Raw genomic sequence first — 15717 nt, 5'->3', positions numbered from 1 at the left:
TTACCTCATGAGTAAAATTTAATTTTGAATTCGCTAAGGTGTTATACATTTATTGAACATTTTATCGACAAAACATTCAATAAATCTATATTCAAAATTAGATTTTACTCATGAGGTAAATTATCAAACGTTCGATAAAGTGTTTGATAAAGTTTAGTGAATTGAGGCCTATGTCCTGTGCACATGGTCCCAGAAGATCCCGCTCTGCCTCTTACCTTGTACTTTTGACAGATAAATCTTCAAGGTCAAGACTCGAGGGAATCTACATGAGATAAAGTCAAATGTGGAACAGTGACAGTTGGCCAGGTGGTAGCTCCTCCCATTTACTTGCTACGGTAGTACTTGCCAAAGAAAATGCTGGTGATGTGCCCTAAGAGGCTCATTCCACAATAGTGTCAGTATCACGGCCATACTACATCTGCCACATACATCCTGCAAGGTGCTGCTGCTTCATACACCTCTCTGACCTCTGAGTTAAAGTGCTGGCCTACATTAAAAGACTCTATGGAACTATGAGAAATATTTCTGCTATGTCAGTAATACTATCACACTACACTATAATAGTATATTATAGATTCAAAACATTTATATTCAGAGTGAATATAATACAACTAGTAAAAAAGACCCAAACATTAAATAACAGGGACTAGGCCAATGGGCACCATCTTGCACACACGGCCATGACACCCCTCATCTACGCACACAGGGCCGCGACCCACATGCTAAGCAACATGGGGGCTGATTCACTGCGATAGAAAACTCAAAGTCTGCTCCCTATTTCTTAGGTGTTTGCCATTTCAAAGCAAATATGGATGCCCTGGCCTGAAAACATTTGAGAATCTCTGGAGTATATTATTATTATTATTATTATTATTATTGCAGTTGCATGCACACACCCACAGCAAAAATGTACCTTTGACCAGGGCCATATTAGCCACAAGGCAACCAAAACAGTTGCCTCAGGCCAAGTGGATCCATGTGGCAATCGAGGGCCTCATAGAAATTTTTGGCAGACCACTTAAATGCAGAGCATTTGAACAATGGAGTGTACTGGAGAGAAAACTCACCTGTCAAGCCAGTGCAATCCTTCTTCCTCTAGTTCCCCCTCGTCTCTATGGTACCCTGTTTAAAGGTGTCTTTCTTTATGTAACCTGTTGGCACATGATGTGAACTTGTATATGTCAATGGAAAACAGAGATGTGGCTCAGTGAGGCAACACACAGGGCCAGGGATGCTGGTAGAGGAGGGATCACAGCAGTCATAGAGGTGAATCATTAACTTCAGCATGCTTCACTGCAGCTTACTCTGCATGGGAAGAAGTTTTCTAATTATACTCTTGGCTACCTAATTCTACTCTATAGGGACCTAACTGCCTACCTAATACTATTATCTTGGGGGCATCCATGGTTCACAAGACTAACTAATACTGCTAGGGGCAAACCTATCTTCCTAATGCTGTTATTTAAGTGGTACACATAGCTCCAAAATACTAGGAGGCACATCTGTCTTCTGTTTAGGGAGCACACATACCTACCTAATACTAATTTCTCCAAGGAAAACTTTGCTACCTAATATTGCTAACTGGGGACACATAATGTTATTTAATACTCCTAATTGGGCGGCACACCTAACACTGCTATCTAGGGGGCAAATACAGATATCTAATACTAGTATCGGAGGTGGCACACATTGCTATCTAATAGAGCTAACTGAGAAGCACACATGGCTTCATAACTCACAGGGCCGGTGCTACCATAGAGGCAAAGGGGACAATTTCCCCGGTGCCCCGACCTCTGCTGAGGCCCCCACAGCGCCGGCCCTGCTACATTCTGCCTGCTCCCCCCGCTCGCACTGCTCCCCGGGGCCCTGCAAGTATAATAGCAGCAATAATTACCTATTGGGCCCAGCAGGTGAGCAGACTGGCAGCGGCTACACTCAGAGACACGCTGTCTCCCTTCCACTCTATGACCCGGCGCGTATTTACACATGACGCAATAGGCCATAGAGTGGGAGGGAGACAGCATGTCTCTGAGTGCAGCCGATGCCAGTCTGCTCACCTGCTGAGACCAATAGGTAATTATTGCTGCTATTATACTTGCAGGGCCCAGGGGAGCAGAGGGGTAATGGCGAGGGGTGGGGGGCCCCAACACTACAGTTTGCCACAGGGCCCCTTAAACCGGCCCTGATGACTCAGCTATCTGGGGTACACACATGGCTACTTCACTTGTGGGAAGGGGGGGGGGTGTCACATTTCTACCCGCAATCCCAAGCTTAAAACATTTTCATCTGTGTTTTTTTTGTATATATTATACTTCATTAAGAGTAGGTTTAATACGGTTTCAAATAATGCTAATAAACCTTTACTAGACTATGACTTGGAACAAATGCATTTGCAGCAGTTTATTTCTTGCCTGTTAGACTCTGATATTGGCAGTGTTTCCTACCATTACATAAGAATGGAGGTGTCAGGCAACAGGGGAGGGGAATGAGGAATCAGCACTCATTAGGAACTATTTCCTCAGCCTCCACAGTCTTTAACCTCAACCCAGCAGGATCAGCGGAAGAGTCCAGCTGTCCAAAAGCAACATCAGTAAAATCTACTTCTACTCAAAGGCTTATTTGAGTTTAACCCATTATGAAGTTTGAATAAAGTGTTTATTCAGGAAAATGTGTATCTTAATTTTAGATAGTATGGTAAGGGCGAAGCAGATCATTTTGGCGCATGCACGACACCATGCTGTGGCTGACCTGGGCGCTGCCATAGACATAATGTTATAATGTCTATGGCTGTGCAAGGGTAATTCATGGACCCAAATTACTTCTCCCTCCGAGTTGCTACAACTCGGAGGGGAAATAGTACTTAATGCTACCCGGAATTTGTGCGGCAGACACCCTGTGTCAAAAACTCCGGGCGGCGAAATGCCATGACAGCTGGTAAGGGGTCCGAATCTTGACTACCCATCTCAGAGAAATTTTGTTATATTGCTTTTGTTTTCTGTTCCAATGACAATAGGGATTCATATTAAAGCCATAAGGACCGATGGAGTTGCAAAGGACAAAAAGTGAGGGATGGGAACACAGACAGAAGGGGAAAAAAACAGGTTGTAGTTCCTTTACATACTTCTGGGACCAGCATCATTTATCCTAAAGCTGTAGAAGTCCATGGAATTTTCAGAGCTAATTAAGTGAGAGAAAATATCCAGAATGAGAGCACTGACCAGCCAGGAATTTCTAAAACTAGCATCAAAGCTCTCTCCACCAGTGAACACAACAAGAACTGTATGAAATATGATTTAAAAAATGATTAATAAATATTTAAAGTAAATGTGATCCTAGTCTTCTCATGGTATCCGCATTCCAGTGCTGTCCTCAGTTTAACCTTGCCACCTCCAGGAGCCCTGACTGCCCCAGAGTGCTTCCAAAGATGTTCCGTTCAGCGCATGCCCTCTTGCACACTCATTTGTAGTACATGCATGCACAGTAAGGAGCCGCCCCTCTTCAGAGGCACTCAGGGACACGAGTGCTTCCGAAGCCTTCCGAGGATCCCAAAGACATATTTAAACTGTTTGTCAAATACATGCAGCGGGGGTGACAGCGCTGGAATACTCCATAGGTGGGTATATAACTTTTTTTTTGTATTGTTTCACATTTACTTTGTGCCCCTTCAAGAAAGGCATTGCTACCACATGCGCTAGGCACAGTAACTGCTGTTAAAATATATATAAGTATACTCCTAGGTTAAAGCACTATTATCTACATCAACTTTATGACAAAAGAGATCTAGGTTGACCAAACAGTTGAACATATTATCTTGCTTCCAGAGTAGCTAAACCATGCCTTGTATGGTAAGGATGCTACCCAATGGCGAGTCCAATTTGAAGAGCATGCTTGCTAAGTAAGAGCTTGCTTTCTTATGAGAAATACGCATGCCCATCCACATTTTCCTCAAGCTTGTAAGATATTTCATTGTTTCACTTGGTGGTCTATTATATTAATATCTTTCACAGATCAACAACTCATTCTTTTTTTTGCCTAGTGAAATCCACTAGGAATTTCCCTTATATTTGCAAATTTATAATTGGGGAGAGGGGGTGGAAGTGTAACTATAGGGGGTGCTGCCTCTGCAACTGCTAAGCAGCTCAAAGCAGTGGGGACTTTCAACTACTAATCTTTCCTCCCTCCAGGGTCAATCCCAAAGATCTGGTGGTGTTGTGGCTACATTTATTATGGGTGGAGGTATCATGATGGCCACATTCGTTTTATGACCCCTGGCAAATGGGCCCCTAGCTGTGGGGATCACCAAGGGGAAACAAGAGAAAGGGAGTAAACCCTACAGGGACCATCAAAGTTTTGCTGTGCACCCCATGATTCATAGTAATCCAGTTGTCTATAATTTTTTTTAATTGAATCTACTTCCTGTGGCATCCAGCCTTGCGATCCCGTCTAACTTATTCCAGTACAATCAGGGAATAATTGCCTCCAATGGCTTATAAGACTGTGAGTGAGCTAACGTTAAAAGATCGGTTGCCGGATCATCAGATAATAATGCGACAAAGCACGCCAATCCTGTCTAATCTGGCACCATTACCATTTGGGGCATAGTCGCATCTGATGGCCTGAAATACGGTGAACAGACTGATTGGTCGCACCGCTAGCAACAATGTGACAGAATGCGGTCACCCTCAAATTCCTGTTCTGTTTGCTGCAGTTTACCATTCAGCCTCAGACCCTGAGGTAATCCTGAAGGCAGTCAGTTGGTGAGTCCACACACAATCCAATTTCGATTTTATGTACAATCGATACAATCTGTGATCTCATATAGAGACCAGGTAGCTGCCACCAATCCACAATTAAGCGTGTGAATACGCTAAGTCTAACTCAAGCTAAATCCTGTAAGAAAAAGGGGTTAATTTAACAACCTGTCTAGAGATAGCCAAATAACAACGTTAATAAAAAGGTTATGGTAACGTCTCTCTTAGGAGATGTGAACTCTTTGCAGAGATTTCAGAACAGCACTTAGATGAACGACTTTTAATTGTTTATTTAAATAAATAATGCAGAGCTAAATATAGCAATTGAACCAAATCGATACATTAAAAATAATAAGGGATTAAACGTGAAAATAATAATTAATTAGAGTCTGAGCAATATGTCAAGTTACCGTAAGTACTTTGGAATTATAAATCCATACGAAAGATATAATAGTCCAATTATGGAGAGTTCTGTGGTTAGAAGTCCATGGATAACACAGCCAATCTGTAATGGTATATGGATGGCTGAAGAAGGACTCTCTCCCTGTCTGTGTCAGGTTTTTTAACCCTTTCTCCGCCTCCGCTAGAGGGTGTAGATCGTAAAAGGAGATGGGCTGTGTCTGCCACACGATCCTTCTCCACTCCTTTGTCATGACAGGCAGAAAATAATATTAAATATCTGAAATGGTCATATCTCGGCAACCAGGGGCGCCGCGAGGCATAAAGCAGACCACGCGGCCGCTTGGGGCCTCAAGATCTTAGGGGCCTCGGTGGCTCAGTGACATCGGCGTGACGTCATTGTTTTCCCGCAGCCCCGCGGGGCTGGCAGAGCAGAGCAGGGCTACGGGAAGCTGGCCGCCGCTGAAGCCCTGCTCTGGAGACTATTTATGTCTCCAGTACAGGGCTTCGGGTAGCCATCTTCCCGTAGCCCTGCATTCAATCAGCGCGGAAGATTGGAGGAGGGAGGGAGCCCTGTGGGAACTGCGCGCCTGAAGAGCCGGCCAGGAGAGGAGACGGGGAGAGAAGACTTCTGCCAGTGCCAGGTGAGTAAATTCTTTTCTTTTTGCAGCCCTAATTGCGTTTATCTGCTGAAAATGTGCCCTAATTGCGTTTATCTGCTAAAAATGTGCCCTAATTGCGTTTGATATCTGCTGAAAATGTGCCCTAATTGCGTTTGATTTCTGCTGAAAATGTGGCCCTAATTGCGTTTGATTTCTGCTGAACTGTGCCCTAATTGCGTTTGATTTCTGCTGAAATTGTGCCCTAATTGTGTTTGATTTCTGCTGAAAATGTGCCCTAATTGCATTTGATTTCTGCTGAAAATGTGCCCAAATTGCGCTTGATTTCTGCTGAAATGTGGCCCAAATTGCGTTTGATTTCTGCTGAAATGTGGCCCAAATTCTGTTTGTTTTCTGTTGAAATGTTGCACAAATTGCTTTTGTTTTGTGCTGAAATGTTGCACAAATTGTGTTTTTATTTTCTGGTGTCTGGGGTAACTGTTGCTGCATTTATTATTTAATGGTCATAGTTGGCTATATTTGCTGTGCTACGGTTAAGCTCCGCCCATACAATGTCATGGCCACGCCCACTTATGCGGGATAGCCACACTACAGTCCGCTTGGGGCCACAAAAACCTTAGCTGCACCCCTGTCGGCAACCATTGGAACACAACTCGCAGAGAATGATACAGGCGTATTCCTGGCTTTCTCTGCTTTAATCAGAATCCAAACTCGGGTATATTATGATGTTTCATTTTCTGATAAAATCATATCGTAGGCATAGAAGGTGGTAGACAGACGCTTGGTGGTAGAAATACCTCCAGCTCAATTTTAAGGCATATCTAATAATTTTGACATGTCTGGCATCTATGGAACATTGATTAATTTAGTAAATTGTCTAAATGATTATTCTTTCATCCCAAGGTGTTTTAAAAGTCATTTCTGTAACTCTGGGCAGGCTACATGCTGGAATCTGGTCACATAATTAATTTATGACTGGGGTCTTTAACCACCCTGGCGTTTTATTAACATAGCGCAGCACCATTTTTTGTTTTTTTTTTAAATCATGTAGCTAGCCTAGCGCTAGCTACATGATTCCCCCCTCCCTGCGGCGTTACTCCCTACCCTTTGATCGCCGCCGGCGCATTAGCCCGTCCGGAAATCCCATTCTGAATGGGATTTCCTTTAGGGCTTCCCCCGTCGCCATGGTGACGATCGTGATGACGTCATCGACGTTGTGACGTCATCCGGAGTCCCGATCCACCCCGCAGCGCTGCCTGGCACTGATTGGCCAGGCTGCGCAAGGAATATGCGGGGGCTCCTTTCGCATCGGGTAGCGGCGGATCGGCGGCGAGCGGCTAGCTGCGTGATTTAAAAAAAATTAGCAAAACCGGCCCAGTGGGGCCTAAACGCCGCCCTCCGGAGGTAATGGACGAGCTGAGCTCGTCCATACCGCTAAGGAGGTTAAACTAGAATAGGGAATCTTCTTGGAGGACTTTACCTGCGGGTGTGCGGATTTCATCTCTACCTGTGTTCCAGTCCTGCTACTTGGTTTCCAGCACCTTGCATAGGTATCAGAGGTAGAGCAGTTTTTCCTACTGCAACCACATAAGATGGTATATATAATGGCATGGGAATTTGAGTGGGATCATGTGCTATGCAAGGAAGCCTAGTATAAATCCTTTTGCATAGCCCAAAAATGTCTCAATCAAGTATAGAGAATCACTGAATAATAAATTGTCTTTTGGCTCCTGTTCCCCATTGTTGTCACCTTGAATTACCACATACCACATTACTAGGCAAGCATGGTGGCATAGCGATTAGCACTCTTGCCGTGCATCACTGGGTCCCTGGTTTGAATCCCAGGCAGGGCACTATCTACATGGAGTTTGTATGTTCTCCCCATGCCTGTGTGGGTTTCCTCTGGGCACTCCAGTGCCTTCCCATATCCCAGAAACATACAGGTAAGTTAATTGACTTCTCCCTAAATTGGCCCTAGACTACGATACATATACTGTACATACTTAGACATATGACTATGGTAGGGATTAGATTGTGAGCCTTACTGAGGGACAGTTAAGTGACTAGACAATATATTCTGTATAGCGCTGCAGAAGATGTCGGCGCTATATAAATAATAATAATAACATTTTAAAACTAAGAATTGGAATACAGCTAATATCCATGACATTGAACAATTGTAGCTGTGCCCTTGCCCACTGATTTGCATCTCAATGGTATATTTTATTGAATTAATACAAAGCCTGTTCTACACAAAATAGTATTGGAGCCCACAGTCACCTAACTGGTCTTAACTTCTGATAGGACATCTGTTTTGGCTCTTTACACATAGCACAGATCTCTGCATAATAGTGAATGGGATTCCATTGATTTACCATATATTATAAAAGGAAGACAGAAAACATCTGCTTTTGAGTCTTCTTGTATAAGTCATTGGTATTTTTCATTCTGCACTGATGAGTACTTGCATGTCAATATGCATCCTTCACTGCAATAATTCTGTTAATTGCACTTCTGTTCATAAAAACCTTTGATAAACCTTTGCATCACAACAAGTTTTGATTCCAGACTTTACAGTTAGAAATGACAAACCATAGGGGCCATTAATATGACTCACTAGGATTAGGCTTGTTCTATCAAGTGAAAAGTTGAACACAGAAGTCAAGACAGGATCTCAAAGTTTAGCCAATTCTTACTGTGCGGAAACAAACCAGCACACTACCTGAAAATACACCCTTCATTAAAACAATTACAGCGGGAAAGTTGCAGCTACTAGCGCAATACATGTCATCAGAGAATCCAAAGGAAGAATGTATTGTGATGAAAGGCAGAGCACATTGTGACCCAATAAAGGAACAGACATATATATCAAAAGTGTTAGAAGAAGTGTATTTATATGTACAGTTATTACTAGTGAGCAGCATTTATAAGGCGTCTTTCAACATATGACACATGATTAATGTCCAGCAGTGGTGGGCACATTATTATTAAAGTCTGTAGACAATCATATTATCATGCAGCTTTCATATTATCTGTGGTGAGTCAAAGCTCAAAGTACCACAGATAGGGCCTGATTCACAAAGCGGTGCTAACAGTTAGCACGCTGGTGAAAAGCCCTTTATCACGCCTAAAACTCAGTTTAGGCATGATAAGTTTAGGCATGATAAGTTTAGGTGTGATAAGTTTAGGCGTGATAAGTTTAGGTGTGATAAGTTTAGGCGTGTTAAGTTTAACCTCCTTGGTGGTAACCCCGAACTAAGCCGCGCAGGAGGTTTTCTCCGGCCCTGCTGGGCCGATTTGTTTAATTTTTTTTTTTGCTGGACGCAGCTAGCACACCGATCGCCGCCGCCCCGCGCTCGATCGCCGCTATCCGTCGCGCCGCGTGGCCCCCCCCCAGACCCCGTGCGCTGCCTGGCCAATCAGTGCCAGGCAGCGCTGAGGGGTGGTTCGGGACTCCCAATGATGTCGGTGACGTCATCCCGCCCCGTCGCCATGGCGACGGGGGAAGCCCTCCAGGAAATCCCGTTCTTTGAACGGGATTTCCTGATCGAAGCGGGTGGGGGGATGCCGCTGAGCAGCGGCTATCATGTAGCGAGCCCTGGGCTCGCTACATGATATAAGAAAAAAAAAAAAACTGCTGCGCTCCCTCCTGGCGGAATTTTTTATACCGCCAGGGGGGTTAAGTACCAACTGGGTTAGCACCGCAGTGCTCAGCTGATCAAAAGTTTTGCGCTAGCAAAGTCTGGTGCACTTTGCATAGAGTTTAATGGCGCTGCTTTGCGTGCGGGACTTTGCGCGCGATCTAAACTTATCTAAACTTATCATGCCTAAACTTATCATGCCTAAACTTATCATGCCTAAACTGAGTTTAGGCATGATAAAATGGTTATCACGCCTAAGGTCTTTAACTGGGTTATCACCGCTTTGTGAATCGAGCCCATAGTGTGCACAAGCCCTTAAGAGAGCTTTGTACCTTTGACCAAAGCACAATCAGGCATATGAGGATACCTTTGTTTAAAACCCTAAGGGAGAGCTATGAAACCCCAGGAGGTCCTTAACTCATGCCTGAAGTAGAATAAAAAAAAACAAAAAATAGATACTTACCTCCATAGTGGGGGGTGTCTTAATAGTCCAGAGGCTTTTCCAATCCTCCTACACTTCACCGTTCCAGCGCTGGATCCCTCTAAAAATATTCAAGATGAGCTTGTCAAATATGTTGCTCATGGCTGTGCTCCTGTGCAAGTATGAGCTTCTCTGTACGGGGCATGCAAGAGTAAGGCCCACCCATGCCCAATAAAAGGAAGGGCTTGTGCATGAACGCTTTGTTCTACTGGGCAAGTCGGTGACCTTACTTGGGCATGACCAATACAGAGAAGCTAGAAGAGGCTACTGGACACCAGTAGTGGGCTCAAGGTGGATCTGAGAAGCCTCTGTACCATCAAGAGGCCTCCCCCTACTTAGCTGGGCCAAATTGGTGGTAAGGACAGACAGGCCTTGGGCAACAGATGCATAGGCTTTCCACTACTTACATACCGGTAAGTATCCTCACAGGATTGTTTTAAAATCTGCTGGACCTGGTATTATGTTCCTGCTGTTGATGACCACATCCTCACCCATCCACCCCACACTTTCTCCCAACTATTAATTTAATTTCAAGCAATGTACTACAAGATTGCTTTAACATTTATGTTAAATTTATGTTAAAAAATAGGAAGATGCATAAACATTAATATATAATGCGTTTTGTTTTGGTTCTGTTTGAGCTAACATTGGATTTATTTGTTATGCTAGGGACTGCCTGTCTGATTTATCCGCCCCCTGACGTGCTAACCATTGCAATTTTATAGGGACACTTTTGCATTGAATATTTAACGGGACACTGTCCAGGCTCCTATTATTCCCCTGTTTACCCTTTTTGTTTTTTGATTTTTACTGGCTGGCGCTGATGGGGGGTGGGATAAGCACGCAGGCACCAGTGCGATTGGCTGGTGTGCATGCTTATAGGTCAGAGTAGCAGTCTTCCGGTTGAAACCACGCTCCCTCGAAAAAGCCGGAAGTTGCCAGCGAAACATGTCGGGTCTCTCCGGCGTGTGTTGCGACTGACCCCTGTTGGATCCGGTCCTGCCGTCATCCTCCCCGCTGGACGCTGCATGCCCCTTCCATCTGGGGGACTTTGATCGAGCATCCTTTTGGTGCGATCTACTGACATACCATCAGCAGCGACATCGCGCCCTCCCCTTCAGGAGGCGGGCGCCATCTCCACCAGGGAACAGACTATCTCTCCCACTGCCCGCACAGACTATCTGGGGCCTCATACACTGACACGCAGTGTTTCTCTTCCATGCACACAGAGCTACACCATCTGCCTCTCATATGGGACATTCCAGCACATAAGTATTGCACCTTCTGTGGATACCCACACACAGCAACATCGTGGCAATCTGGTGTAGTATGGCTATTGTTTACTGTGGAACTGTTGCATAAGTTTATAGGCCACCGTGCCTTTCAACACAGTGTTGCTGAGCTCCAATCCCAAGATGGCCGCCGCGCTTTGCATGGGGATAAGAGGAACAGCGCCAAAAACAGGTAGTGGGGGAGAAAAGAACTGTTTATAATGATGTATCCACGGTGAGTAGACGGTGTGATGGTCTTGTACATAGAACATAAGCAGAAATGTATAAATGAGTAAAATATACCCACACATAGATCAGGACATCTTGATATCATACATAATGTAAAATAGTAAATACAAATTAAAAATCACTTTTAGGAAATAACGTTAGGAGTGTCCTCCACTAAGAGAACCTGTCCAGCAGTTCTATAGAAAGCAAGTTAAATCTGATTCCTCATTAAGACCATGAGGATGTATAGTGTTCAATTTGTATATCCAAAACAGTTCACGCTGTAGTAGTTGTTTCTCGAAATTACCGCCTCTCAGGGCTGGTTTTACAATCTCAAAGACTCGGAATCTCAACTGGGAGACATTATGAGCAGCCTGCATAAAATGCCTTGCCAGGGGAGATGTAATATCGGACCCCCTAATATTACTCCGATGTTTGCTTATTCTGTGTCTGATCTCCCTTGAGGTCTGGCCCAAATAGGCCAAACCACAAGGGCAGGTAATGAGGTACACGACACCCTTGGTGGAACAATTAGCAAAATCCCTAAAGAACAACCGGGTACCACTCCGTGGATGGGAAAAGGAATTGCCCCTTGCCACAAAATTGCACTGTGCACAATGGCCACAGGGGAACATCCCCTGAGGTTTGGCAGAGCTAGAAAGCCAATTACCTGCGGGTTGTCTTTATGGAGTGCTATTAGCATGAACGAGTGTGTCCCTGATGTTCCTGGATCTGCGGTAAGCGCATATAGGTGGTTCCCCAAAGGTGTCGTGTAGAGATGGGTCACTGCCCAGGATATGCCAATGGTCATGGATGATACGGACAACCTGTTGGGACAAAGAGGAATAATTCAGAACCATGGGAATTCATGTAATGATGATCTGTCAATGCCTGATTCTATATCCAGTGCCTCCCTTAGAACATCCTCACTATAGCCCCTCTGTCTAAAGCTGTCATACATTCTCCCTGCTTCTGCATAAAAAACCTCATCATCAGAAGATATCCTGCGAATATGTAGAAATTGGCTGTAAGATATCCCTCTTTTAAGCTTGGCAGGATGGAAACTATCAGCTGCTAGATACGTATTGCGGTCTGTGGGTTTTCTGAAACGGCCTGTATGGAAGGTGCAATCTCTAAGGCTTACCCGAATCCAAAAAGTGGATTTCATTTGGGCTGATCTCAAGTGTGAATTTGATAGTTGGTAAGGCATTGTCCAAATCATCCTTGAACTTCAGAAGGTTGTCCTCTGTCCTTTGCCAGATAAAAAAGATATTGTCAATGTAACGTAAGTAAAGTAGGACATACAGTATGATAGGTATGCAGGTTAGGTATATACATAACGTCTCTCATAATCATCCATAAACAGATTTGCATACCCTGGGGCCATATTACTGTCCATGGCAGTGCCCTGACGCTGTTTGTAGAATTTGCCCTCAAAGGAGAAATAGTTCTGAGTAAGTACAATACGCAACAACTCCAGTAAAAGCTGTGATAATGCTGGTGACAAATTCATTGTTGATAATACCTGTTCAATAACCCTCATGCCACTGTCATGTGGAATCGATGTGTAAAGAGTGGATCTGTCCATGGTACATAGCAGTATCGGTTTTTCAATTCTCCCAACTTGGGCAATTCTGGATAAGAAAGATGTGGTATCAAGTATGAAGGAATGCATACTTGCAACTTTTGGTCTGAAGACCTGATCTAACAATAGGCTGAAAAACCAAATCACTGACAGCAACAACTGGACGTCCTCGTGGGGCCGTTAATGATTAGTGGATTTTTGGCAAAACGTAAAACAAGGGTGTTAGTGGAAAATCAGAAACCAAAAAGTCTGCCAATTGTTTAGTAATTATGTTATTGTCTTGGGCAGTAAATACTAAATAGTCGATTTCTTGTTTTATCTGTGGTAGCGGATCCTGCCGCAACCCCAAGTAAACATCGCTGTCCCCAAGCTGTCACAGAACCTCTCTCCTATAATCCATGGTGTTCATTAATACTGTGGCTCCCCCTTTGTCAGTGGGCTTGATCACGAGATCAGAATCATTACAAAGAGTATCAAATGCTTCACGTTCTGAAAGTGTTAGATTATGTCCGAGTCCCGTGAACAAGCCTGAGCGTGGCAAAGTTGCTACACCACGTTTTACTAGGTTGATAAAGGTTTCAACAGATGGATAATTGGTGGGTGGAGTCCACTTACTTTTGGATCTGCACATGCTGATGTCTATTTCTGGTGGAAAAGTAGGATTGGAGATAACCGATTGATAAGGTGTTTATGATTTATAATTTATGTTTCTTTTGTGCTTCACTTCACATAATTTTAAAATGTAAACAAATGCTTCTTTCGCCACCTGTAGGCCGCAAGCTGTGCTGCTGCTAGAGATGTGCTTTGTGGTATTCCAGTTTGTATTGACACACTTGGGCTTACATTTCAGCCAAAAGTAATTTCCCCTCTCCCCTTTCATATAAACCTTTACGAAGTGCTTGATTTCACAGGCAGAATGAACAATGTTAACAGTACGATTCATAAACTCGGTTTGCTGTTGTTAATTTCTCTTTCTGCCTCCTATTATTCATAATTCCACATTCCTGCTGCTAGCTGTTTTATAATGTGACATTATTACAAGTGTAAACAGCTTGGTAAAAAGGGCATTACTAAAGGAAGAAATGAAGAGAGAGAATGTTGTTGCGTTTGGTAAGATCTTCATTCCAAATTTCCTTGGATTTGAAAAAGGACATGGAGAAGTTTCCATTTGTTGTCGCCAAAATCTGCAGATCAGTATTTTTACTAGTCCCGGCAAGCCATAAGAAAACATATCATTTTGCAGAAGAAATGTAAGTAAATGGCCGAGCCATAAAGCAGCAGATAGCTTTGTTTTCATTCGATGTGTCCTAGAACGAACAAAACAACAGGAAAAAACAATAGTGGGAGTAAATAGTTTCCCTGCTGCTACACCAGAAATGATCATCAGGATATCTGACGTTCAGACAGCCATTAGTGACTGAGAGGTTATAGTGTAACATACATCAACATACATATTAATTTCATCCAGTTTGGGCAAGTCCATACATCCCAACTTTTTGAGATAAGAAAGAGGGGCACACCCCAATAACACACCCCTACCAGAAATAATTCAGAAGCAAAAGACGAAGTTGTATTATTCAGACCAATCTGGTCCTCTCTATTATCATTACTTTTCCTTTATTTTAACATTTACAAATAAGAAATATATGAATTTAAATCAAATTTATAGAAATGAAATGAGAGTATATTAAACACATTATTTCAGCAGAAAAATACACATATGTACATATCGGTGCTAGTAGAAAAACAAAAGAGGACACACGGACACCGGGAGCCTGATCTAGTGTAATATCACTCAGCTGGGATAAAAGTACAAAACCAATAGAAATACACTCACAATGGAGGGTTGCCACCAGATGCAAACACTCAAGCAGTCATGTGGAGAAGAACCGTCCCCACTCGGTCGTTCAGATGTTAGGTTCGGTCGCTGCTCCCAAAAAAACGTAATTAACAATCAAATTGTGTGGTACTAACACACCCAAGGTGGGGTGTTGAAGCTAGATAAAAGGTAGGAGGCGCCCAATGATAAAAATTAACTCAATAATTTAAAAGGTCAAAATTAAACTCACAAGGAGTATGGATAAACAAAATCAAAATGTTATTATATGAGCACTGTGACAACACGTTTCTCTGCATCAGCTGCTTCCTCGGGTCAAATACTTGCCAATTTAGCGAATATCCGGGTTGGAGAGCACCGTTCGGCGCTCTCCAACCCAGATACTCGCTAAATTGTCACATATATACATAGATTTGTACATGACTCCTGAAAGAGCAACAAATGAGGAAGAAAGAGGGACAGAGGGATTTGGTTCCCAAAGAGGGACTTACTGTCCCTGTTAAAAAGGGACTGTTGGAGCATTGCAAGTCTGACTAGGCCATTGTGCTAATTTCTCCCCAAGTACAGGGTAGGTGCACTTTGGTCTGTACGGTTCTCCATTTACAGGCTGTAATGGTGTAAGGATTCCCAGGTAGCCTTTTGATTCCTGCACTGGTGGTAGGCTTGGATTCTCTCAGGTTGGGGAATTTAAGTGGCTACAGCTTCAATTCATCAGAGAACCCTGCAAGGGACGATAAGCTATCACCCCTTGTGAAAAATGGACTGGGAATGCCCCAACATTGATGATGAGAACAGGAGATTCCACCAGAAGAGAGCAGGCAGAAAGCAAGCTGATAACTGGAGACGAGGTCATACTAGCCAAGGTCAAAGGGCAACAGTGATCAATCGATGGTCCAAAACAAGT

At 43.6% G+C, this 15717-nt stretch overlaps 1 long non-coding RNA gene across 1 annotated transcript in view; it reads right to left on the bottom strand.

Moving 5' to 3' along the window:
• The window catches only part of LOC137519706 (uncharacterized), a 74825-nt gene extending 62187 nt beyond the window's left edge, over window positions 1-12638 (bottom strand). Inside the window, exons 1-2 of the long non-coding RNA XR_011021086.1 lie at window positions 12536-12638; window positions 12062-12218 (exon numbers count right to left, since the gene is read on the bottom strand). This is a non-coding gene — a long non-coding RNA (uncharacterized lncRNA). The remainder of the gene's footprint in view (window positions 1-12061; window positions 12219-12535) is intronic.
• Between the last annotated feature and the right edge of the window lie 3079 nt (window positions 12639-15717).

This window comes from Hyperolius riggenbachi, chromosome 5, assembly GCF_040937935.1.
Source record: "Hyperolius riggenbachi isolate aHypRig1 chromosome 5, aHypRig1.pri, whole genome shotgun sequence".
In the NCBI taxonomy this organism is placed as follows: domain Eukaryota; kingdom Metazoa; phylum Chordata; class Amphibia; order Anura; family Hyperoliidae; genus Hyperolius; species Hyperolius riggenbachi.
This window is presented reverse-complemented; position numbering and strand designations above follow the sequence as displayed.